At 44.1% G+C, this 23,522-nt stretch overlaps 1 protein-coding gene across 7 annotated transcripts in view; it reads left to right on the plus strand.

The window, feature by feature from the left end:
• MAPK4 (mitogen-activated protein kinase 4) overlaps positions 1-23,522 on the plus strand; it is a 171,667-nt gene that overhangs the window by 47,098 nt on the left and 101,047 nt on the right. The window contains exon 1 of one of the 7 annotated variants that reach the window (XM_063597280.1): positions 21,618-21,641. The exons of the other annotated variants lie outside the window; for them this stretch is intronic. The gene's annotated coding sequence lies outside the window, so the exon portion shown is untranslated. Of the gene's footprint in view, positions 1-21,617; positions 21,642-23,522 lie in introns of those variants that run through there. 7 annotated transcript variants of the gene reach the window in all.

The following is a 23,522-nucleotide window of genomic DNA, read 5'->3' on the forward strand; positions in this document are numbered from 1 at the left end:
AGGGGGGAGGGGACTTTACTAACATCATTTCAATAATTCCTTCTCACAACCACACGACATGAGTACTGTGATTATACCCATTTTTGCAGAAAAAGAAAATGGAATTTTCGAGAGGTGAATTAACTTGCTTATGATCTCACAAATGGTTAAGTGGAGGAAGTGGGATATGAGCCCAGATCTTCTCATTCTAAATCTAAAGTTCTTCAGCTCTGTGTATCCTGCCTCAGGTCCAGGCCTTTGGATTTTTTCTTTTATCTCTTGTCCCCTTTGCTACTTTGATCACTGTTCTTGGCTGTGTGTGTTATTTTGACGTGATCCACAGTGGCCCTGTCACAGGGCAAGAATGAAGAATCTTGCTTCCAGAAAAGCACTGCTCTGAGCAGTGGAGGTGAGAGGAAATAGCCTGGAGGGATGAATTGGGTTGGCAGTTCTGAGGCACACAGTAAGAAGACCACGTGGTGATTGGCAGATCCTTAAGAACCGCTCTCAGTCATATACCCATGTATTTCCATCAGTCATCCAAGGCCAGTTGTCATCTTTCCATTCTCAGCCATGTTCATGTCTTTCTTTGACAGGAAAAAATCATTTACATTCTGGAACTGTCTTAAGAAACTGTGCTACTCCCCTTCCTGGCCTGAATAAGCTGTGACTGTCATCTCTGATGGGTTTAAAGACAATTTACCAATCTTGTATTGCAACAGCCTTCATCTATTGGACCCTATAATAAGAAGCCACATAATGAGTTCTTATAATTTGCAAGAGCTACCATTGAAGACACTATCCATTATACTATTTAATATCCCTTACTTAAAGTCTCATTTAATTAATTTTTCTATTTAGTATCATGGAATTTTTTTCAATAAAATTATACCTTTCCCTAATCAAAAATGAGCATTACATAAGCAATTACATTTCCCTTTTTACCTTGCCCGTTGGAAACCAGGATTTACTTGATACTTGAAAATATAACTGTTTTGACTGAGGATCATGGTGGATAATGTTTACTCATTCTCCCCCTGCTCCTCCTTCACCCCTGAGGGTTCAGATATCTGTTTCTGACTTTAAGTTTTAAATGTATAACATTTTATTGTAGGTCACTGAAAATCCTTCTTGGAAGTAGATAAGATGTCAATTATAATTTATAACTTCACTAGGCCATGTGATAGCAAGTCAGTGAGTAGAGTGGAGTTAACATTCCGAGCTTCTGCTTCCCTCATCCTGGTTGAGAGTTCTTGTTGTTTATCATCTAAGAGTGTCGTCCCTCAGTGTGGGATACCTTGAAGACACAGATCCACTTCCTTTTTTTTTACAATGACAACTCAAGGTGTTATCTTTGTTCTAAACTCACTTCATGCAGGGACCAATGATCCAAAAAAGAGATTTTGGGGGCCATCAGATTTGATGAAATTAGTCACAGCAGCAGATGCTTTTTATCAAGCACTTGCTTGCCAGACATTATACTGCCCATTTTGCATGCTGTATTATGTTTACCCCTCCAGCCTGTGAGATATGTCTTCTTTTTAATTTTATTTTATTATTATTATTTTTTAGTATTTATTGATCATTCTTGGGTGTTTCTCACAGAGGGGGATTTGGCAGGGTCATAGGACAATAGTGGAGGGAAGGTCAGCAGATAAACAAGTGAACAAGGGTCTCTGGGTTTCCTGGGCAGAGGACCCTGTGGCCTTCCGAAGTGTTTGTGTCCCTGGGTACTTGAGATTAGGGAGTGGTGATGACTCTTAAGGAGCATGCTGCCTTCAAGCATCTGTTTAACAAAGCACATCTTGCACCACCCTTAATCCATTTAACCCTGAGTGGACACAGCACATGTTTCAGAGAGCAGGGGGTTGGGGGTAAGGTTATAGATTAACAGCATCCCAAGGCAGAAGAATTTTTCTTAGTACAGAACAAAATGTAGTCTCCTATGTCTACTTCTTTCTACACAGACAGCAACAATCTGATTTCTCTATCTTTTCCCCACATTTCCCCCTTTTCTATTCGACAAAACCGCCATCGTCATCATGGCCCGTTCTCAATGAGCTGTTGGGTACACCTCCCACACGGGGTGGCGGCCGGGCAGAGGGGCTCCTCACTTCCCAGAAGGGGCGGCCAGGCAGAGGCGCCCCCCACCTCCCGGGTGGGGAGGCGGCCGGGCGGAGGTGCCCCCCACCTCCCGGACGGGGCGGCTGGCCGGGCAGGGGCTGCCCCCTGCCTCCCTCCCGGACGGGGTGGCGAGATATGTCTTCTTATTGGGCTGGGGAAACTGAGGCTCATGTAGGTAAAGTGACTTGCCACGACGCACAGTCAAGGAGAGGCTCACACAGTCAAGGAGATTTAAACACAGGTGTTTGTGACGAGAACACACTCCTTCTACTTGGCACTATCGATTCTTGATGATGATGATGATGATGTCAGGTACTGTTCTTCTACATGCTAGGTACTATTCTAAGTGCTTGATTGTATTAATGTCCCTATGATAGATTCTGCTACCACCATTTTACCATGGGGAAACCAAGGCACAGAGAGGTTAAGTAACTTGCCATAGGTCACATAGGTAGTAAATGGTGGAGGGAGGATTTGAATCTAGACAGTTTGGCTCTAAGGCCCACTTGTTTGCTATGCTGTACTCTCTTTGGTCATATTGGCCTGTAGATATTATTTTTCAGACAGAAAAATTAAGATCTTGGGTCATGAAGCCTGGATCCTGGTTCCCATTCTGCCAGATACTATGTGCCAAGTAGTACAGATAGGACTTTACCAACATCGCTCCAATAATTCCTTCTCACAACCATATAACATGGGTACTGTTATTATACCCATTTTTGCAGAAAAAGAAAATGGAATTTTGCAAGAGGTGAATTAACTTGTCTACGATCTCGTCACCTCCCTTCTGTACCGACCAGGGTCATGGTTAGAAGACCAGAACCACACCATTTACTTTAGCAGAGTTTAAGGAGGGAGTTGGTTAAACAGGCATGGGAGGCCTACCCTGAGGTAACATAGAGATATAACCACAGGAAGCAGCTGCCACCCCCAAGGCCAAGGGAACAGAGGACAGAAGCTTGGAGAAGTGGGGCTCATAGAACTACAGCTCAGCCTTCAGAGGAGGGACCATCACTTGGCTGGTGTCGGTATCTTAGGTCCTTGCAGGAGGGCCTCCCAGAGCAGAGGCTCAGACCTTGGAGAACTGGGCACTGCCCAGAGGCTGCTGGTACCTCTGAGGGGTATGGTGAGGCTGGTTCTGGGAGTGTGGGAAAATGGGAAACCACAACCAAGTTCAACACCAGGGTGAAGAGCCATCACTGGGTGAGCTGCAGGAGCAGCCCTCCTCCTGCCTTGCAGCCTCCCTCTAGTGCCCCCTGTTGGCAGAAACAACAGAGAGCCAGCTGTCAAGGAGCACTGTGATTTGCAGATTTTCTGATTTCCAGCCCAGTATAATTGAACAGAGACTAGAAGGGATCGTTCAGGGCTGAGAGACAAGAGCTTCATAAATGGTAGACGTTATTCTGCTGCCATTTCTTTATTGATAAAACGATGAGACTGAACAGATGGTGTGCAGGGAGCGAATGATACTCCCATTTACCCCCTCTCCTGGGCTTCTATCACAGCAAAAAGATATAACTGATCAAGTTCTCCTCTCCTTCTCCCCTTTCTCCACTTGACAGTGAGCATCTTGAGGCCTAATATGTTATTTCTCCCAGTAATTGTCTAGTGCAAAGGACAGTTCTTGGTGAGGGCTGCTATTCTATGCTTGAACTATATAACTACCAGATTTGGACATGTACTTAAGTCACCAACTATTTAATGACCACCAAGGGTGTGTCCAGCCCTGGGCCAGGGACTGCAGAGAAGAAGGACATGCTTGAGGCGTTGACTGGCTGTGAATGAACTGACAGTCTTCTTACATGAGTGACATGAACCCAACAAGCAAAGAGCAGGTTCTCACTTACGTGACAAAATGTCTCAAATTTGGGTAGGTTCAGGTAGAGTTTGAGTTCAGGAAAGGGAGCATGATCACATGACTTGGAGTAATTGTTTCTTACCAACCTCCAATATACTCACTTAGAGACACCATTTCTCCAAAAGTATGTGTGCTTGGAAAAGCTATTTTATTCTGCCATCTCTAGAGGCTCCCAGTGTTGTGCCTTCCTTGGCATCTTCTTCCCGTCATGAGCCCAATAATGTGCAACTTCTCATGTTTTAAAAAATTAAGGTGGAAATATCAAGAGAACATTCAGAAGTTACTTGTTCATGGCTGCAGAAAATCTGCAACAGAGAAATCACCTTAGGAGCAGCCCTGGGTGCATCTTCACAGGCCTCCACCAAATGAGTGAGCACAGCTGACCTTTTGCTAGAAGGTGTCGCTGAGCTCCTTATCTAGGCCCAGGCCAGAATGTAACCTTGCAGATAAGATCCCATGGGAGAGCTGCCCATCTCTCTGACAGTGGGAACATTGTTCCCTGGCCTCAGGGAAGGCTTCAGGGAGTCATTTAATGACGTAGCATTTGATCTTCAGGGTTTGCAGAGAAAGATAAAATGGCCCAGAGGAAATGAAAACATTCCTCTGGAGTCACCTGCCCACGTCAGCAAGATGCAGGAACACTGGATTAAACAACTGAGAAGTACTCTGGTGCTTGCTGGATTCTTTGAGATGATCACACCGTTGACATCACTTTCCCTGATCAGAATACTGACTCTTTATGCAGGAATGGGGCTGTTCTTTACATAGAGCCCTCAGGCACACTCCATAATCTTTAAAGATCGAAGTATGAGTTACATAAAACAAACCCCAGGAACCTGAAATGCATAGCTTGACAGAGTTTTCACATGTTTACACTATGTGACCAGATAAGGTCATAGACTATTTCTAGTACCCTAGAAGACTTCTTTAGGCTCCCTCCTAGGAAGCTCTCTTCACCCTCCCATTCTGACCTTAGATTAGTTTTGTCTGATCTTGAATTTTATATTTTATGGATTTTAGAAGAGAATACTCATTTATGTCTGGATCTTTTGCTGAATATTGTACAATTTCATTTTTACTGATGGAGAAACTGGATACAAGTTCAGAGAAGTGTTATGGCCTGAACAAGGTTTTACACCTGCAGTGCTGTAATATTTTCCATTTCACAGCTAATTTGCTATAATCCATATATCCAGCCATGCATACCTCCATTCATCTAAACCTATCATAAGCAATGGCTTTGTGTCAGGGATAATTCTAGGTCTTGGACATATAGATATGAGTATGTCACCCCTACCCTCAGGGAGCTCCCAGTATAGCGGGAGAGAAAGATTTCAGGTGGATAATTAAACAGGACTTGTGAGGGCATAGAACAAGAGGCTGTATATTTATGTGCATACTGAGAGGAGGAATCTGTGACTGGAGGGCTCATCATGGAAGGGATGACATTAGAGCAGAATTGCATTCTTGGACATTTTTCTTGTTTTTTCTTGCCAGCAGGGATGCAAATTCTAAGAAGACAGGATTGGGGTCATCTTCTGTGTACATCCTATAGCACCCTGCAGTCATGGAGCTAGCAGGAAATTATTGCTGAATTCACAGCCTACAACCTTTAAACATTGTGAAATGTCTTCTCTAAGGGCATGAGTAGTACACCTAGAATCTTCTAACTAGACAGAAAGCAGAGAGTGGCAGGTTCCCATCTTGAGTGATTTGATTAGATACTTAGAAAGGCTATAAAGATCTTTGGCAAACAACAATGCCAGTTTCTGCAGAGTTCCTGGTGTGGAACCTTGTAGCCGGAGAAACATAAGGCCCTGGATGAATCTCTGAAAATCGTGTCTGCCAACTTGCTTCCCTAGGTGAAGCAAGTGAGAACTTTTTCAAGACTTTTTTTCATCCTTACAGGACATTAGAAAACACATTGTGGCAAACACATCCTAAGGTGACTTGCAATGAATATAACCCCTTTATAGTAGCCCCCCTGTATAATCCTCTCCCTTGATCATGGCAGATCCTGTGCATCTAACCAATAGAATATGGCAAAAGTAATGGGATGTCACTCCTATGATCATGTTATGTTATAGAAGACTGTCTTAGCAGACAGAAGAGAGTGTCTCTTGTTGGCTTTGAAAAAGCACACAGCCGTGTGTGAGAGGGCCTGTGAAGAGAGCCACATGGCGGGAAGCTGTGTGTGGCCTCTAAGACCTGAGTAGCCTCCAGCCAGTAGTCAGTAAGAAGCTGGGTCCCTAAATCCTACAGCTGCCAGGAAATAAATTCTGCCAACAACCTGAATGAGCTTGGATTCTTCCCCAGGCAAGCCTCCAGATGAGAATGCAGCCCATTTGACACTTTGATTGAAGCCTTGTGACCCCAGAGCAGAGGACCCAACTAAATTGTGTCTACACTCCTTACCCACAGAAACTGGGATATCATTAATATGTGTTGTTTTAAGCTGCTAAATTTATAGTGATTTGTTACAAAGCAATAGATAACTAATACATGCACTTATCTGCAAACACTGATTGTCTCAAAACAATCCTTGTGTGACACATAGTTCTACAGAGATTGTAAGTCTTATATACACCATACATAGGCTGTAGAATAATAACCAATGAATTATTTTTATGATTTGAAGTAGCATTTTACTTTTATACTATTGTGGGCTCTGACTTATCTAGGAAGTAAACCAGGGCATTGCATTGTTTAGGACATAAGTTTAATTGCCCTAAGAGAGACCCTAAATCAGCCCCTTTTCTAACATTTGTAGAGCTCAGGGCAAGAAGACAAATGAATGAAATACCATGTCTAAGTAATTAAAAGTTATAAATTGCTGTTTAATATATTCTATTCAACTATATTGACAATATACCTTTATAATGACATGTGGAAAGCTATGGTCTTGATATCATTGAAAGTTGGCAAAATGTTAAAGGTAATAGAATTTATTATTATGCCTGTTGGGTATTCTGCTAATGGACAATGTTTGGATGAAACAATAAGATATACATATAATTCATAAATTATATATACTATAGCAAATTTTCTTGCCTTCATTGCAGAATAATCCTTAATTAATGTTGCTTTATATAACTAGTGTTCAGTTGTCAGTAAGGACCTAAAAGACTAAAAAATTAAATGTGTGTCAAATTTGAATGAATTACTATCAAAATGTAAATTTAAACTAATAAATCAAAATTAAAACATTCTAAATTAATGTTTTTTAAAATTTTTAAACAGTATTTAAAATATCTAAATATCTAAAATTTAAGATCAAAACACATGAATAATACCAAATTTTAAATTAAAATTTAAATAAGGTTGAAATTGTTACTTAATTTTTAAAACACTTATTTGAATCATATTTTTATAAAAATAAAACCATTTTTAACTCTAGCTTTTCAAGTATATGTAGTTGCCAATATAAAGGATCAGTTTCACCTGTATCAAAATATCCCGTATACCTCATAAATATATACACCTACTACATACCCACAAAAATTAAAAATTTTAAAAAATCAGTTTCACATGTCACACATATTATCTCTAGACCTATCTAGATGTGTATATATTTAAAGGTTACGAATTGTTTAATATTGCAAACTATTCCATAACTTTCATATGTAACTCTTGTGGTTATCACACTACTTCAGTGGTACTGGTAGAATCAAGAATTGGAATATGAATAGAATCAAGAAAATGAGGATTCTTCCCTACTGGGAAGCAATACTTCTTGGTTATTCAGGAATCTGTTACATTGCTGGTCTCTGAGGGAGGAGTTGTTGAGTCAATACTTAAGGGCTGGCACTGCTCAGATTCTCCCTGTACTCTGCGTCTGTCTCTGATGTTGGCGATGTCACAATCCCCAATCTTTCACAACATTTGGACACAGTAGCCTTTTGTTTTGAGGACTAGGGCAAGAGATGTGGAGAAATGTTTCCCTGAAGGCTGAACGTTAGTCACATAAGTGGATGTTCAGGTGCCCACTCGCTCGTGCTGTGTCGGTGCCCAGCACTGGGTGCTGAGCCACTGGGTGCTCATGTGTTCTTTCATAATTGTGTGGGGGGGGAGATCCAGGGCTTCCTGATGAAGGGATCCAGTGCACATGCCCTCTTCTGTCTAAGTTGTGGTGGAAGCTGCAGCCCCGAATATTAGTTGTTTAAACAATTCAGAAATTTACTTCCTTCTCATATAACACTACAGGACAAGCAGTCCACCATGGCACAGCAGTTCCACAGCCTTGGGGACCCAGGCTCCTTCTATCTTGTTGTTCACTTTTCCTGAGATATTGTCCTCATGGGCATGGCTCAGAATGGCTCCCATTGTGCCTGCAGTTTAGCCAGAAGGAAGGAAAAAAGGATGAAAGGCAGGACATGCCCCTCTTTTTCCAGACCTGATCCTGCAGCTGCACACATCAATTCTACACACATCCCGCTGGTCATAAACAGCTGAGAGATGGAGTTTTCCATGGGTGGCCTAGGGTCTAACTAAAAGTTATATTTCTGTGGAAGAAGAGGAGAACACCATTTGGGTGACAACTGGTAATCTCTGCCACAGGTGTATTTTTTAAATATAAATTTGGGATGGATAATGATAATTTAGATTCAAGGATACAAGGTTGCCCAAGTTCAGTTCTGCTTTTTCAGAACAACAGACAGATAGGAAAGAGCTTTGAATGGTTTTAAGCACATTGCAGGCCAGAGGCTACCTGAAAGGTGAAGCTGAGGTCCCTAACTCTTTCAAGATACCTTGGGGAAAAACTGGGTTCAAATCTACAACCAGCCACAAACTAGTAAGGTGACTGAGCCAGTTACAGTACTGCTCTCAGCTCAGTTCTTCTTTTTCCATAAAATGAGGGATTTGGACTAAACTTCTGGTTTACAAACTGGGTTCCAGGGGACCTTAGGATTCCTCAGTGTCACTTCAGGTGTCGGGGACTGGCTTTGAACACTTCTTCCCTGTGTATTTATTTGCCAAAGAAACTCCATTTTGATTGGGTATATGTCTTAAGGGTCTGTGTAAATCTTCCTTTGGGGGGATAAAAGGGTGGGGCTTCTAATGCTACAAAGAAAGTTGAAAGTTGCCTGGACAGTGTGATACCTAGTGGAGGCAGCTTGGCATCACGTCGGATTGCCTGGATTGAAATCCCAGCTCTGCTGCCTAGCTTCTGTGGCACCTCAGGCTGAAGTACTCAACTCTCCTCAGCCTCTGGAATGGGATTTCCTCATCCATAAAATATGGTCATTGTTATTTACTTCTCAGGATTGTCCTGAGGCTTAAATGAAATAATATATTTAAGAGGGCTTGTATTAGGGTTCTCTAAAGGGACAAAACTAATAGGATAGATAAATATATGAGGGGGAGTTTATTAAGGAGTATTGACTCACACGATCACAAGGTGAAGTCCCACAATAGAACATCTGCAGGCTAAGGAGCCAGGAAGCCAGTCCCAGTCCCAAAACCTCAGAAATAGAGAAGCCAACAGTGTAACCTTCGGTCTGTGGCCAAAGGCCTGAGAGCCCCTGGCAGGTCACTGGTGTAAGTCCAAGAGTCCAACAGCTGAAGAACCTGGAGTCTGATGTTCAAGGGCAGGAAGCATCCAACATGAGAGAAAGATGAAGACCAGAACACTCAGCAAGTCTGCTCTTTTCATTCCTGCTTTTATGCTGTCAGCTGATTAGATGGTGCCACCCAGACTGATGGTGGGTCTGCCTTTCCCGGTTCCCTGACTCAAATGTTAATCTCGTCTGGCAACACCCTCATAGACATACCCAGGAACAATACTTTGTATCCTTCAATCCAATCAGGTTGACACAGTATTAACCATCACAAGGCTTAACACATGTCCTGGCATAAAGGACATGTTGAATAAATGGCAATGACTGTTATCATTACCACCACCATCAACTTTATCTCTAAGGCTCCAGCTTTTGGCTGTAAGGCTTTATGTTTCTTTGAATTATTGTGCAAGATGGAGGACCCTTTGATGAGGGAATAATTATTACTGGATTTTTCCCTTTGCTCTTGGATTTTTGCAGGTTTTCTCAAAATAAGGCATAGTAGAGCCAGCCCATTGCAGGTAAAACAATTTGAACAGAAGACATCGGGGTCTGTAATTTCAAAGGCATTATTGAAACAACTTTTTTCTTAACAGAGGAAACAAAATTAATCTTTTAAATCAAGGAGGAAAATTATTTAATTTTAATGCTGCACATGGCAGGAAAATAAAGTGCAAAGTTTACAGCACTTTATTTCCTTCTTACCAGGAAGGAAGAAGGAAAACCCCATGGTATTATGTTTTGTCAAACATGACTTTCCAGGGACTAAACCAGACTTTGATTTTAGACCCCTGTTCATTCTAGTTTGGTAAACCCTTGACAAATTCCAGTCTGTTCCACCCACAGGAGAGGGTCATGTTACCATCTCAGCTGCAGAGCCGATGAGGTGGTTGTACCGACCTGTAGGATCCCAGAGCTGAGACCTGGAGATCATTGATTACAACTCTCTTCATGGGCCAATCAGATGTTATATGAAGAATCAAATGAGAGAAATGTGACAGGCTTCTGATCCTCCCACTCATGATTTAAAATCTTCTCTAGAACATTCTTGTTACAGCTTTACTACTACTTGTAACAAGACCTTAAGCCACCCCTCTTCCATCTCATTTTCTATCTCTGTGACTGTTCTTGCTTATAAAAGTCTTCAGCCTGAGCACCGAATTGATGCTCAGAGTTTATCTAAAGCCACAATCTTCTCCATGTTGTTCTTGACAAATGGTCAGTTCTTCTTCTTGAACATGTCCCATGACAGGGAACTCACTGCTTTATTAGGAATCAGCCGTTCTTTTGGAGGAGAGCTCCAACTTATTTGAAAACATTCTTCTTTTGCCCCAAAACTGGTTTTCTAATATATATCTATCATATGTGTATGTATACACTTAGCCTTTTTTAACCGTCTGGATCAAGCCTACATAAAGTTTAGCCCCCTTCCCCAGGCTGCCTGGCAAATATTTGAAGCTAACCTACCTCCATCTCCAGGCTTAACCTACTGAGCTCTCCCATCATCTCTGATCCCTCATGATAGGTGATCCTTCACCTATCTGCTCATCGACCTCTGGGCTTCCCTGGTATTGTTGAAAGCGTGCTTGTTAAAGTCAGTTCACCCAAACTAGTTACTACGCCCTGTACCTGTTTTTCCATTTCTCCCCATTTTGCTTGTAAAGCTCTACTTGATACCCCCAAATAATAGTTTGATTAATGTTGGAGAAAAGAGGAAGAATATATACAGGCTAAGTTTTATGTCTCTTCATACATTTCTGTATCAACACAGCTTTTAAAAAACAGTTCCACCGTAAAAATGTATATATAAAATCTGGGGTTCACCAAGACCTTCAGGCCTTTTCCAGTGACTATTCCTGCATTTCAGATAAAACTAGGGGTAAACGCTGCATCTTTTATTTGTCTTTACTACATTTCCCTTGGCTTTGAGAATGTTTGTGTTTTTGCATTATCTCTAAAATGTATGAAGGTAATGTTTGTATCTATTTCTATCTTTAGAAATGTTAGAGACCACATGCAATTAGACACCATCTACAAGCTTAATGAGAAAGCACTGGCTTCATTGGTAAAAGCGTGACCATTATTATGGAGTGGGGCAGGTGTTTGAAAGGATGGATCAGGGCAAGTAAGAGCATCCCAAATCTAAAGAGAAAATGCAGACTGTGCCCCCGAGAATACTATCTGAAAGTCAGTATGGTAAACACTCAAGCCCTCCAAGATGCAGGTACCTGGCCCGGGTAACTGCCTTCTATAGAATATCTTTCTACAACCTAGATTGGTTAGAGTCATTACATGCTACTTATGCAAGAAGGTGAATGTAAACTGAGAACTGGTCAAATGTATCATTTTAATTAGGCCGTCTCCCTGCAAAAAGAAAACTATGTGAAAGATCTTTTGTGAAGAGCCAAATTTCTATAACATGTGCCAACCAGAGATTCCAGGCTAAAGGTATAGGAAGTCCTGATATTATATACTGACTAGTCTGCAATTATGAGACTTTTCATCAGGAAAAATTAAGTGATCAGCCATGATTTGTTTTTCTGTGAAGGGTTTACCCAGTACATCAAAGCTCAGTTTAAATTAAAGTGGACCCAGAATCATTTATTTATTTATTTATTTTAGAGACAAGGTCTTTGTTCCCCAGCCTGCAGTGTGGTGATACCACATAGCTCACTGTAACCTTGAACTCCTGGACCCAAGTGATCCTCCAACCTCAGCCTCCCAAGTAACTAGGACTACAAGCATGTGCCACCACACCTGGCTAATTTTTTTGTTTTTATTTTTATTTTTTTAAATAGAGACAGGGTCTCACTGTGTTGCCCAGGCTGGTCTCAAACTCCTGGCCTCAAGCAGTCCTCCCACCTCAGCCTCCCAAAGTGCTGGGATTACAGGCGTGAGCCACCACACTGGGCCTGGACCCAAATGGGCCTTCATCCAGTGAGACAAGCAAATTTCAGTGTCATTGATGACTGCCTCTTTGTTCCTGCGTCTTTTCAGTAAGACTTTCTCAATTCAGAGAGCACATTCACACTCCATGGAAACCTACTCATAATGCTAAACCTCCTTTTAACCATTTCATTCTTTTACCAAAGCTAAGCCAAATTGACTGATGTTTCTGTCCTTTCCCCTCTGCAGTCCTTTCTCTCTGCGGTGCTAGTGAGAGAGGAGGCACAGCCTCATGTGGGTCCACAGGGAGGCTGGCGTAAGTAGAGATGCTGGACTGAGTTACAGAGCTGCCAGCCATGAAACAGAAATAGGATATTGGCTCCCCCAAGGAAATGCAGGCTGTGCAACTTCTTTATTTGGGTTGGCAACAATAGGCATGCACTTTGCTTCTGCTGAGGCCTGATCACTTGCTGAATATTTATTTGTCCCAAAGATTATTTAGCTATCCTCAGGAATCCAGGCTCTCTGGCCAAGTTTTCTCCTTTGGCATGGGTTCCCAGTGGGGAATGTGACTGATCTTTTCTCCCTTCAAAAGGGGCCATAATGACCATCGAGCTGGAAGTGGAAGTGTTATAGGAGAAGAGCAAAATGGGACGCAAGAGGACCCATGACTTGTGAAGACAGCGGCAGAGCTGACTAGAACTTGGATCTCCAAATCCAGTGTTCTTTCCAGAAGGCCAGAATCTCTCAAACTTTCAGGAGCGTATCATTATATGAAGAACTTATCTAATAAAATGCAGATTTTTAGTTCTCCTCATTAGAAATTCTGACGCAGAATCTGCCTGTTTAATGTGTATCTTCATGTGGCCATGAACTGAGATACCATCTCTATGCATGAGATCACTCTGGCCCATCAACATTTACTTTCTGCTTATACTCACCCAGGGATGGGAGTGTTGCCAGACAGTTAAATATGAAAACCATCGTATCTTCTTGCTCATTTTTTAAAAATTATAGCACAGGCCAGGTGCAGTTACTTGTGCCTATAATCCTAACACTTTGGGAGGCCGAGGTGGGAGGATTGCTTGAGGCCAGGAGTTCAAGACCAGCTTGGGCAACATAGTGAGACTCTATCTCTATAAAAATTAAAAATATATATATAGCATAAAGAATATTATAAAAACATTAAAATAAACTTGCAGAAAGAAAAAAAATCCACCCATGGCCCAGAGCTCCATCAAACCATCTATCTACTTTCCCTTCCATGTTTGGAGAGGTTATCCTTGTATTTAGATAACTATCAACCTAATAATTATTTTATCTTATTTTTACTTATTTTGGCCAAGTATCCTCTTTATTATTTGACTTGCTAAGAAACAGGGCCCTTGAATGCTATTAAAGAAGAAAAACAGTGCTTAACTTTATCGATCATTTGCTACATTACTGGGCACTGTGCTCAGGGTTTTATATACATTCACTCATTTAATCCCATCAGCCTTATGAAGAAGGTCCTAGTATCCCTGTTTTCCAGATTAGGAAACTGAGGCTTAGAAAGGATTAATAGCTTGTACCAAATTATAAATCTTCTGACTCCAAAACATATGCTCTTCTTTTCCAAACTGCCTTCTAGACAGCAGACAAAAGACAGAAGATGCTTGGCCTGCAGCTCTTCATCCCCATGAAGAAGGGAGAACTACACAGGAAACAACTAAAGGACAAAAATAACAACTGTTCTTAAGCACAAAAATGTGCCCTAAAGATACATAGTGCTGCAGGGAATGAGAGTGGGGCAATATCTATGTGAGCAGGAAGCCTTAAATACAAGGGAGAAAAATGGGACACGATCCTAATGGCAGAGGCTGCTATTATAGGTTTGGGGCCAGCAGAATTACTTGGTGAGATGAAAAGTCACAGAGAGCCCCAATCCACCACGAAGCCATCCATTTTAGCTGACTCTCCAAACAGACCCTTGGCCAGATCCACTAAACGTTTCAGATTTGACTCTTTCTCTCCAGAGCTGATAATCAGCACAGACAGGATCCCAGATGGTAGGAAAAAGGGGTGACAAGCTAGAGAATCAAGCTCTGAGTAAGTGCAGATGCCACCAGGAGCAAAACTTTTTTCCAGAAATGAAACCTCCATTGTTGCTAGAGAGTTTGAGTTCTAAAAGCTTTGCTTATGATTTCCCTGGAGTTTCTTGAGGGTCTCCCATATCCAAGTATCTGCGATACTTTCTGTCTTCACCATGCATTTGGCACTTAGCATTAGCTAATGCCATCATTTCATGCGCTGCCCATCACCATCGCTCCATGACATTTACTACCTGTGCACTGCACTGTGCCAGGCACAGAAGACATTTGTAAGTCTCTGCCACTGGGTGTGTACAGCCTTTCTGGGTAGACAGGGCACATCTTAATGCCTATTAACAGCCCTTACTGTTCACTGTGATCTCAGTAGACTTTATTATAAGGTGAAGCAGGATGTAGGGCAACCATCGAGAGGAAAAATCAAAAGTGGGTCAGACAGGCAGAGGAGGGAGAAGCCCTGAGGTGGTGATGGGGTTTTCAACCATGTATTTTTTAGGGGCCTGGCCTGGGGCATCACACGTGCCGGTGGGTTCCCTAGGAAGCAGAGTCTGCGCCAAGATTAACTTGAAGGGCATTTGTTATTCCAAGGGGTGCTTCTGGGGTTAAGGCTTGGGAAAGGGGGAAGAGGGAAGCAGGGTTGAAGGGTGGCTGGGCTGCAGGCACAGTGTTAGCTTCCTCTGATGCGTGGGGACTTCTGCAGCCAAAAAGGTCCTTTAGAGTTGCCCCTAGTTGGAGGCCCTTTGTACTTTCCTATCCTTGGCTGCGGGCTGCCCTGGACAGGAGGTGTGAACCCTGGCCAGGTGACTCCGTTCAGCCAAGTCAGTCCTTGGAGGGGGCTGCCACTGAGTCTGCTGACAGCCTCCCAGCAGCCAGGGCAAGGAGGCCTTCATTCCTCAAGGGGGATTTGGGCCTCATGTACTGCCCTCAGAGAGGCACTCAATAAACATTGACACATTGGCTGAGAACACCTCTCTCCCTCATGTCACAGGGTCCCTGATTTGTGACTTGGACACAGGCAGAATAGGTTTGGAACTACAGCATTTGTTTAAAGAATAATAATGAACCAGGCTGCAAAAGACCATTTTGTGAATGATTGTATAGCAGCCACCACAAACTGCTAAATGTATGGGTTTCAGACTTTACTATAAGAGCATCTTCTGTAATGAGAGTGAAAGCCAGTGCACCCAAGCCAATTAATGATTGTCGGGGAGAAAGTAGTGACCTGTACAGTCAGATACATAGTCTCATTTCACGTACTGTTTCCAAAAGATTTTTATTTTCAGGAACAGAGCCCTTGAAGTAAGATAACCATCTCCTGTGTACACATGTGGACGCAACTGTTAGTTAATTCAGGAGACAGCTAAGGAAACAAAATAATTTATAGTGTGCCTCCCTTCCAGGAGTTGAAGTAGCTCTTTGGGTATCATTTGTCAGGCTGTAAGAGAGCTGTAGGAGTTCAGAAGGGAGTATTTAATCTATCTGTTTTGGCAGAGATGGGGGAAACTCCATAGAGTGAGGTAAATTCCCTGAAGTCTCAGGCGGGGAGTGGTTAATTCAGAACTAGAACCTGGTCCCAGTCAAGTCTCAGCTCTTGATGCATCAAGCTCCTGCGAGCCAGGGGGGCTGGTTTCAAAAGAATTATAAACATTGTGCAGCAGTGTAGATTTTTCTACAAATTCATTTAGACTCATCCCAAATCAGCTTGTCCCCACTTTCCTGTCTGTGTAAATGGAACCTTCAACACCCAGTCCAGCAAAATAATTATCTTCTTTAGCCCTTCCTGTCCTCAGTCTTCACAGTGAATCTGTCAGCAGATCCCATTAGTTCCACTTCCAGAATGCATCTCGCGTCCCTCTGGACCCCCAACCCCATCCTTGACACTGAAGTCTAAGCCACCATCATCACCTACCTGGACCACCTCAGGTGGCCTCCTTACTGTCTCCCTGTTCCAATTATTGTGGGGAACTGCAATACATTCTTTGCATTTCAGGAAATCAGCCAGAGGGAACTTGTAAACATGCAAATCAGACTACATCATTTCCCTGCTTGGAACACTTCGCTGTTTCCCAGTGCACTTGGGATAAAGTCAAAACCTCTTACCGTTTTAACATACAAGGTCCTGCTCTGTCCACCTCTTCAACCTCATCCCCAACCCTGCCCTTCTGGCTTCAGCCCCACTAGTGTCTTTGCTGAATACACCAAGTGTGTTCTGCCCCAGGGCCTTTGCACTTGCTGTGTGCACTGCCTGGATTGCTCTTCCTCAAGTGGCTACATGGGTGGCCCCTTCTTACCTTTCAGGTCTCAGGCCACGTGATTTCTTTTCAGAGACACCTTCTGGCCAAAATAATATTTTCCCCTGACGTATGCAATCACATCACCTGTCCCTATTTATTCCTGCTGATTTTATTTTATCTCTGTTTACTTACCTTGGTATTTGTCTTCTCTCACTGCAGTGTAAATTCCACCAGAGCAAGGACCTGTTTACTAGTTTATGGCTAACACAATGCTGGGGACAGAGCAGGATGTAATCAGCATTTGGCAAAAGTATGAATGGATATATGAGTATATGGGCTTTGTATGGCCTGTTGCACAAATGGAAGCAGAATACAAGAGTACCAGCCAAATTATAATTTCCCAATTACATTCCTAGATATTTGTACAATAAGTTATAATTTGCAAATATTTTATTTTTGGTTCCAGAAGAATAAAGGAAATCAACACGTGAGCAGTGTAGTACTGTATATGGCGATGCTGTGGAGCTATTCCATGATGTTGCAGTCTTCCTGTTCACCTAATATTGTTAATAGTATATAACTTACAAAATAGTATATACTGTAGGGTCCTATTTGACTTTTGAAAATGTTATTATAAGCAGAAAAGACTAAAAGGATGTTACCAAAGTGTTAGCCAGACTTATCCTGGATGTTAGGGTTATTCTTTCTGTTTTGTTTTTCTTTTCTTTATTATCTGATGTTTATATGATGAATTTACAATTTTTTCAAAGTATAAGTTTGTTTTTTAATAATACCATTGGTGAATCCTTTTGTGATGGTGATGGTGTCATTGGTGAACATACTGTTTTAAGACAGATCTCTTCTAAGGTACACAGCTGCTCTTCTTGGTGGGCCCTGCCTGGTATGCCTGCCTGGTACAGCTGCCTGGGAAGCTTTGGCTGCCTGGGATCTAGAGAACTTGCTGTGTTCAGAAAGTGACACCTGAGAGCACCCAGCAGCAAGCTTAAAGAGTGTTGGGTCAGCTCTAAGCTTTGTCAAAACACAGGACCCAACCAAGAGAGCCTATCTTGTCCCTCAGCCTATGGCACTGAATTCCACTCTAATTCACTCTCTGAGGTACCTGGAAGATGAGGACTATCTGGAAATGAAAGACATCCTTGCTGACTGGCACTTGCTCCAGGACACTGGTGTGGAGAAGCTGAGGCCCAGGACCTGAAAACTCAGCCAGCTTTGTGCTTTCCCGAGCTTTCTCAGGGCACAGGGGGAGGCATGGGAGAGAGAACAAGTCAAGGAGCAACCAAAGCTGGTCCTGGAAAATGCAGGGTCTGCATCAGGGATGGATGGCCTCCATCACCCCAGGAGACCGAGCCTTGGTGACCAGAATCTTGGGATGCTAAGAGATGGCAAAAGCGCTGGGCATGAATTATGGCAAGATTTTTTTCCTTCCTCACTTTATCCTTGCACTTTATTTTTCTCCTTTGCTGGGTCCTCAGCATCATTCTTTGAGAGCCTTTTTCTAGCTTCCTCCCTCCAAAGACCGCAGGAGTCACAAACCCCCATTCCGTGAGCAAATGTGTATTGGGCTCTTAGCACATGCAAGGGCTGTGACACAGATGGCAGAGGAGGCCAAGGAGTAGAAGACAGCCCCTTCCTTCATGGAGCTTCCAGTTCAGTTAGAGAGGGAAGACATGCTCAGTGGGCAAAACAAAGTATAAGGTCTGAATACCATTGTAGACTCGGGGTAGCACATGCCCATACCAAAGCCAGGCTGGACCCAGGATTGGTGAGGTCTGAAGCTTATACAGCATTGGGAGATCCTCATAGAAAGAAGAGATAGAAAATAGCTAGAGCCCCTCCCAGGTCTCTGGAAGGGGCTCTTGCTAGTGAGGAGTTCTTGGCTTAAGCATTGTTAGTTTCTTGGTGTATTAGGGTTCTCCAGAGAAAAACCAATAGGGTGTGTGTATGCACACACACACACACACACACACATACATATATAATGACATTTATTTTAAGGACTCAGCTCAAGTGATTATGGAGACTGACAAGTCCAAAATCAGCAGGGTGGTCTGGCAGGCTGGAAACCCAGGATAAGCTGAGGTTGCATTGAAGCCTGAAGGCCATCCACTGGCAGAATTCCTTCTCACTCAGGGGAGGTCCTTCATTTGTTCTATTAAGGCCTTCTACTGACTGGAAGAAGACCACCCACATTATGAAGGGTCATCTGCTTTACTCAGAGTCCACTAATTTAAATGCAAATCTCATCCAAAAACATCCTTACAGAAACATCTAGAATAATGTTTGACCAAATATCTAGGCACCGTGGTCAACCAAGTTGACATAAAATTAACCTTCACACCTGGCAAATCCACCTCTGAACGTGAGGTCTGTGGAGGGAGGAAATGCTGTGGACCAGATGGTCAGAGCAGGCTCCCTGGGAGAGGTGGACTTGAACCAACCTTGGGGATGGCTTGGGCATCATGGCGTCTGCGGTCCTTGCACACTGAGCCTCAGTGTGGACGGGGAGTCTGTCCCATGGCCTTGTTGGAGGCGGGAAGGATTCTGGGATGGCCGAAGGGGTTGGTAACCTTTGGCCCAAGGGGTCATCAAGGTGTCACATGTGGCCCACTTGCTCCGACACTGTCCCTCTCTGGGAACCTGTTTTTCCTTTTTCTCGTCCCCTCTCCCCTCCCATTCCTCATCACCCTTTCTTCCCGTCTCCTCCCTCAGGTTAAACCTGGAACGAGACCAGGCCCTTCGGGCTCCCAGGAAGTCACAAGGTGTCTCCAGCAGATGTGCTTCATCCAAATCCTCAGAATGAACACAGCTTGTCCCACACCCAAATCCTCAAGATGTTCAGGGGGCTCTGTAGTGTGTTCCCCAACCCTGTGCCCTAGTGACTCTTTGCGTTTGCACGTGGTGTCATTTATTATGCAGGTGTACTCTGTCAAGGGAGCCCCTCTGCTCACAGCACAGGGAAACCAGCCTCCTGGCTGTCTCCTGTCCCTTGTTAATCTGCAAGACAAATGGGTGTTGTCATTAGGCCTTGTCACTGTGAAGGGAAGGGAGAGTATCACCATTCCAGCTTGGCATTTTTGTCCCCCCTACCACCCCGCCCCCCGCCTACTCATCTTGGCCACATGGCCTCCATTTCCGCTCCTGCTTTGTTTCCTCAGCTGGCTCCTGCCCAGACTTCCTGTGAACCACATGGTCAGAGGAGGCTTCCTGGGAGAGGCGGACTTGGACCAGCCTTGGGGAATGGCTTGGGTGTCATGGCATCTGCTGTCCTTGCACATCGAGCCTCATGGTGGACTAGGGAGTCTGTCCCATGGCCTCATTGGAGGTGGGAAGGATTCCAAAGGAAGGATTCCCCTCAGGGGGAAGGTTCTGAAAGCAAGAAGCTGACAGCAATTATCTGAAGAGGTTACAATGGATAGCAATAGTTCCTTGAGGCCACAGACACTCCCATCTGGAACTTTCCTTCCACATCCCAACCACCAGCTTCAGGGGTGGCCCGAGCTCTGGAGGAAGGAGAGGCTGCAGCTGTTTCCCATTCCAGGCCAAACCGAGCCTTGAGATCCTTCTGACTTGAAAGCAGAGCTGAACACCCTGCCACTGTGTTGTCTTCAAACCAAAGTTGTTGCTTATAAGGACCCCTTGCCTGCATTTAGCTCTTACAGCATTGAACAAACTTCCTCACAGTAACCTGGCAAGGAGGGCAGAGCCTATGTTACGATCCCATTTGAGAGAGCAGAGGTGAGGCCCAGGACTTGAGACAGATCCCTTGGCTGGTACTGCCTGCCCAGGAGATGACACAGAATGCAGGGTCTCCCATGCCTGTGAGTTTGGATGGTGTTGATTAGGCCACATCCGAGACCTGGCTGCATAGGAGCCTCTCCGAATTTCCTCATGGGATTTGTGAGGCAAGTCTGGCGACAGCAGCATTCTCCCTGATGTCTTAGATTCTCATGTGAGTCCACAGGGCTCAGGCAAGCATTAGACAGACTGGGAGAGGTGACTCAAGGTGTTCTTTCAAAGCAGAGGAAACAGATTTTGTCATCAGGGAATAAGCTCCCACCAGGCCACCACACCCATTGGTCTGTGTGGTGACTCCTGACACTGGCTCCGAGGTAGGGTTCCCGGGCAGTGGGGGCTGGGGAGGAGGAAGGCCTGCTTCCCATTGTAGCCCTCCCCAGATGCTGAGTTGCAGCTAGTTCAGCTAATTGGCAAGAAAAGGAGAAGCAAAAATAGTGAAAATCTGCGAATTAATAAAACAGCCTTGAAGCAACCGCCAAAATGTGTACAAATCATGAAGTAATTAGAAGTGTGAAGAATTCTATCGGGTTCGCTGTTTCCAAATCCAACATCTGATCGCTTTAGGAGGCCAAGGGCTGGCAGGCCACAGGGAGTAGAAATTCTTTCCATTGCCGTCTGATCTCGCCTCCCTGGGGCCTGGGTTCCCTTGAAATCCTTGCAAGGTCCTGGAAGTTTCCATGGGACTTGCTAGAATCAAATGTTGGCCTTTTGGGGGCCCGTTAAGCACACGCAACGCCTTATCCAAGTAGCATGTAATATTTTAGAATAATGCTGTTAAGATTTCGCAAAGTGTTTTTTGGATCCATGTCCTTATTTAATCTCTCACTATCACCAAATATTTTTATGTCAGTGTTTTTCAGAGGAGGGAAGCAAGGCCCAGAGAGTGAAGTGGTGTCAACTCAATTTTAAGAGCCCATCAGGAGCAGAACTAGGGCTAGAGCCAGGATCTTCTGATAGCCCCTCCGACCTCTCCTCTCCTACCCACATTCCTCCTGCGGGCTCTGCTGCATCACTCAATGGTGCCAGGCATTTGTCTATCACAATTCTCTCAGCTAACAGCCAACTACTGTTCTCTCTGGCCATGGTTTATTACATTTAGGTAAGTTGTTCAACCCATTTGTTTGATTAATAAAATAAGACCCAGGCACATTTAGTGATTTGTCGATTTTTCATTTTATTTTATATCCAGATTAGACTGGGGAGAAAAGTATTTCTTTTCTTTGTCCTTCTGGAAACACATTATAGAAAGAGATTTCAGGGCTGAAGCCTTGTGGTATACCTAATGCGGAAGGGTAGAAGCAATATGTGATTAGAGTTTCATTGCTTGACTTCGTTCTTTCTGCTTTGTGGGGGCTTTCTCAAGAGTAAGTGCTCACATTCGCTAAGATGAGGGAGGGCATTGCTCAGGGCTGAAATGCAGTGTATTCAGGCTTAGAAATTCTGAGAGCAGAAACCGGAGCAGAACCCTGAGAGAATCATGGAACAAGCTTGACGTGTGTTGTTAATTCCCCAAGCGGTAGCAGAAAGCTCCCAGGAGGCTGGCGTTTACATGGTTTATAGCCAGACTGAGCAAACAACAGTGTGATTAAGTTACACGCATTAGTTGGCTCCATAACCAGAATAGAAATGTATGTTTTAATTTAGGATGGAAAGTTTTCAGCAAAGCACTTGCTACTTGCACAGACTTGTCTCTGGTCCTCAAGTTTGGCCAACAGTGGAGCACTCTGTGGGAGAGGAAGTCAGAGAGTTGGAGGCAGGTCCAGGAACATAATTTGCAGGGCACAAGTGCAAGATGAAAATTCATGCTCCTTGTTCACAAATGATGAAGAAATTCAAGACAGCGACAGCAGAGCATCAGCTAAATGCATGGTCCTTTTGAGCTTCGTGGGGCACTGTGACCCCATGGGCCATCCGTCTTTGAGGCTGGACCATGTTGGAAACCACTGGAGAAGGCAGGGGGTGGGGGGTTGAGCCTGGGGCTCAGAGGTTCTGTGTTAACCAAATGCCACTCAGCTGGAAGATCAGCGATGGAAATCAGTTAACATTTAAGAAATCACCTGGAGGCCCAGGCTCTGTTCCAAGCCATTAGGGATTCGGCAGTGAGTAAGCAAGGGCTGCTGTGAGTAGGTAAAACTGAGGGTCTTGTCTGTACCTAGGCTTCGTAATAATGATGCCCATCACTGTTGTAGGACCAGGCACGTTATTAAACATGTGCATGTGTCTAGGCATGTTAAGGGCTTTAATGAACATTAGCTTTAGACAGACACGTAAACAGCAGGTGAATGTGTGATGGGGAACCTGAAGGAACCTCCTGTGTTGGGAGATGGGGGAGGGGAATGCCTAACCCATAGTGGCATTCGGTCTGGTAGGATGCTGGCCGAGTTCCCTTTGGATAGATACTGAGACTTGAGGGATTTATGCCCCAAAGCTGTTTCCTCCTGTCTTTTTTGGTTTTTAGACAGAGCCTGTCTGTGTCACCCAGGCTGGAGTGCAGTGGCACGATCTCTGCTCACTGCAACCTCCGCCTCCTAGGTTCAAGCGATTCTCATGCCTCAGCTTCCTGAGTAGCTGGGATTACAGGCGTGCACCACCACGCCCAGCAAATTTTTGTATTTTTAACAGAGACAGGGTTTCACCATGTTGGCCAGGGTGGTCTCAAACTCCTAACCTCAAGTGATCCACCCACCTTTGCCTCCCAAAGTGCTGGGATTACAGGTGTTAGCCACTGCATCTGGCCTGTTTCCTCCTCTCTTTCTCTCTAGACCAACCTTCCATAGCCATTCTGGGCATCCAGGAGTACCCAGGATATAGGTGCTGACCTGACCCAGCTCCTCTGTCCACAATGTCATCCTCTTCGGACACATCCTTCAAGGTCCTAACTAAAATTCTGCACTCCTCTGATCCTGCACCTGGCAGGTGCTTAGTGGTCTGCTGGGTAAACAAATATTAGGATTAGCTCCTCATCCTAATATTCACAGCC

The sequence above is a fragment of the Pan paniscus genome, chromosome 17, assembly GCF_029289425.2.
Source record: "Pan paniscus chromosome 17, NHGRI_mPanPan1-v2.0_pri, whole genome shotgun sequence".
In the NCBI taxonomy this organism is placed as follows: Eukaryota; Metazoa; Chordata; class Mammalia; order Primates; family Hominidae; genus Pan; species Pan paniscus.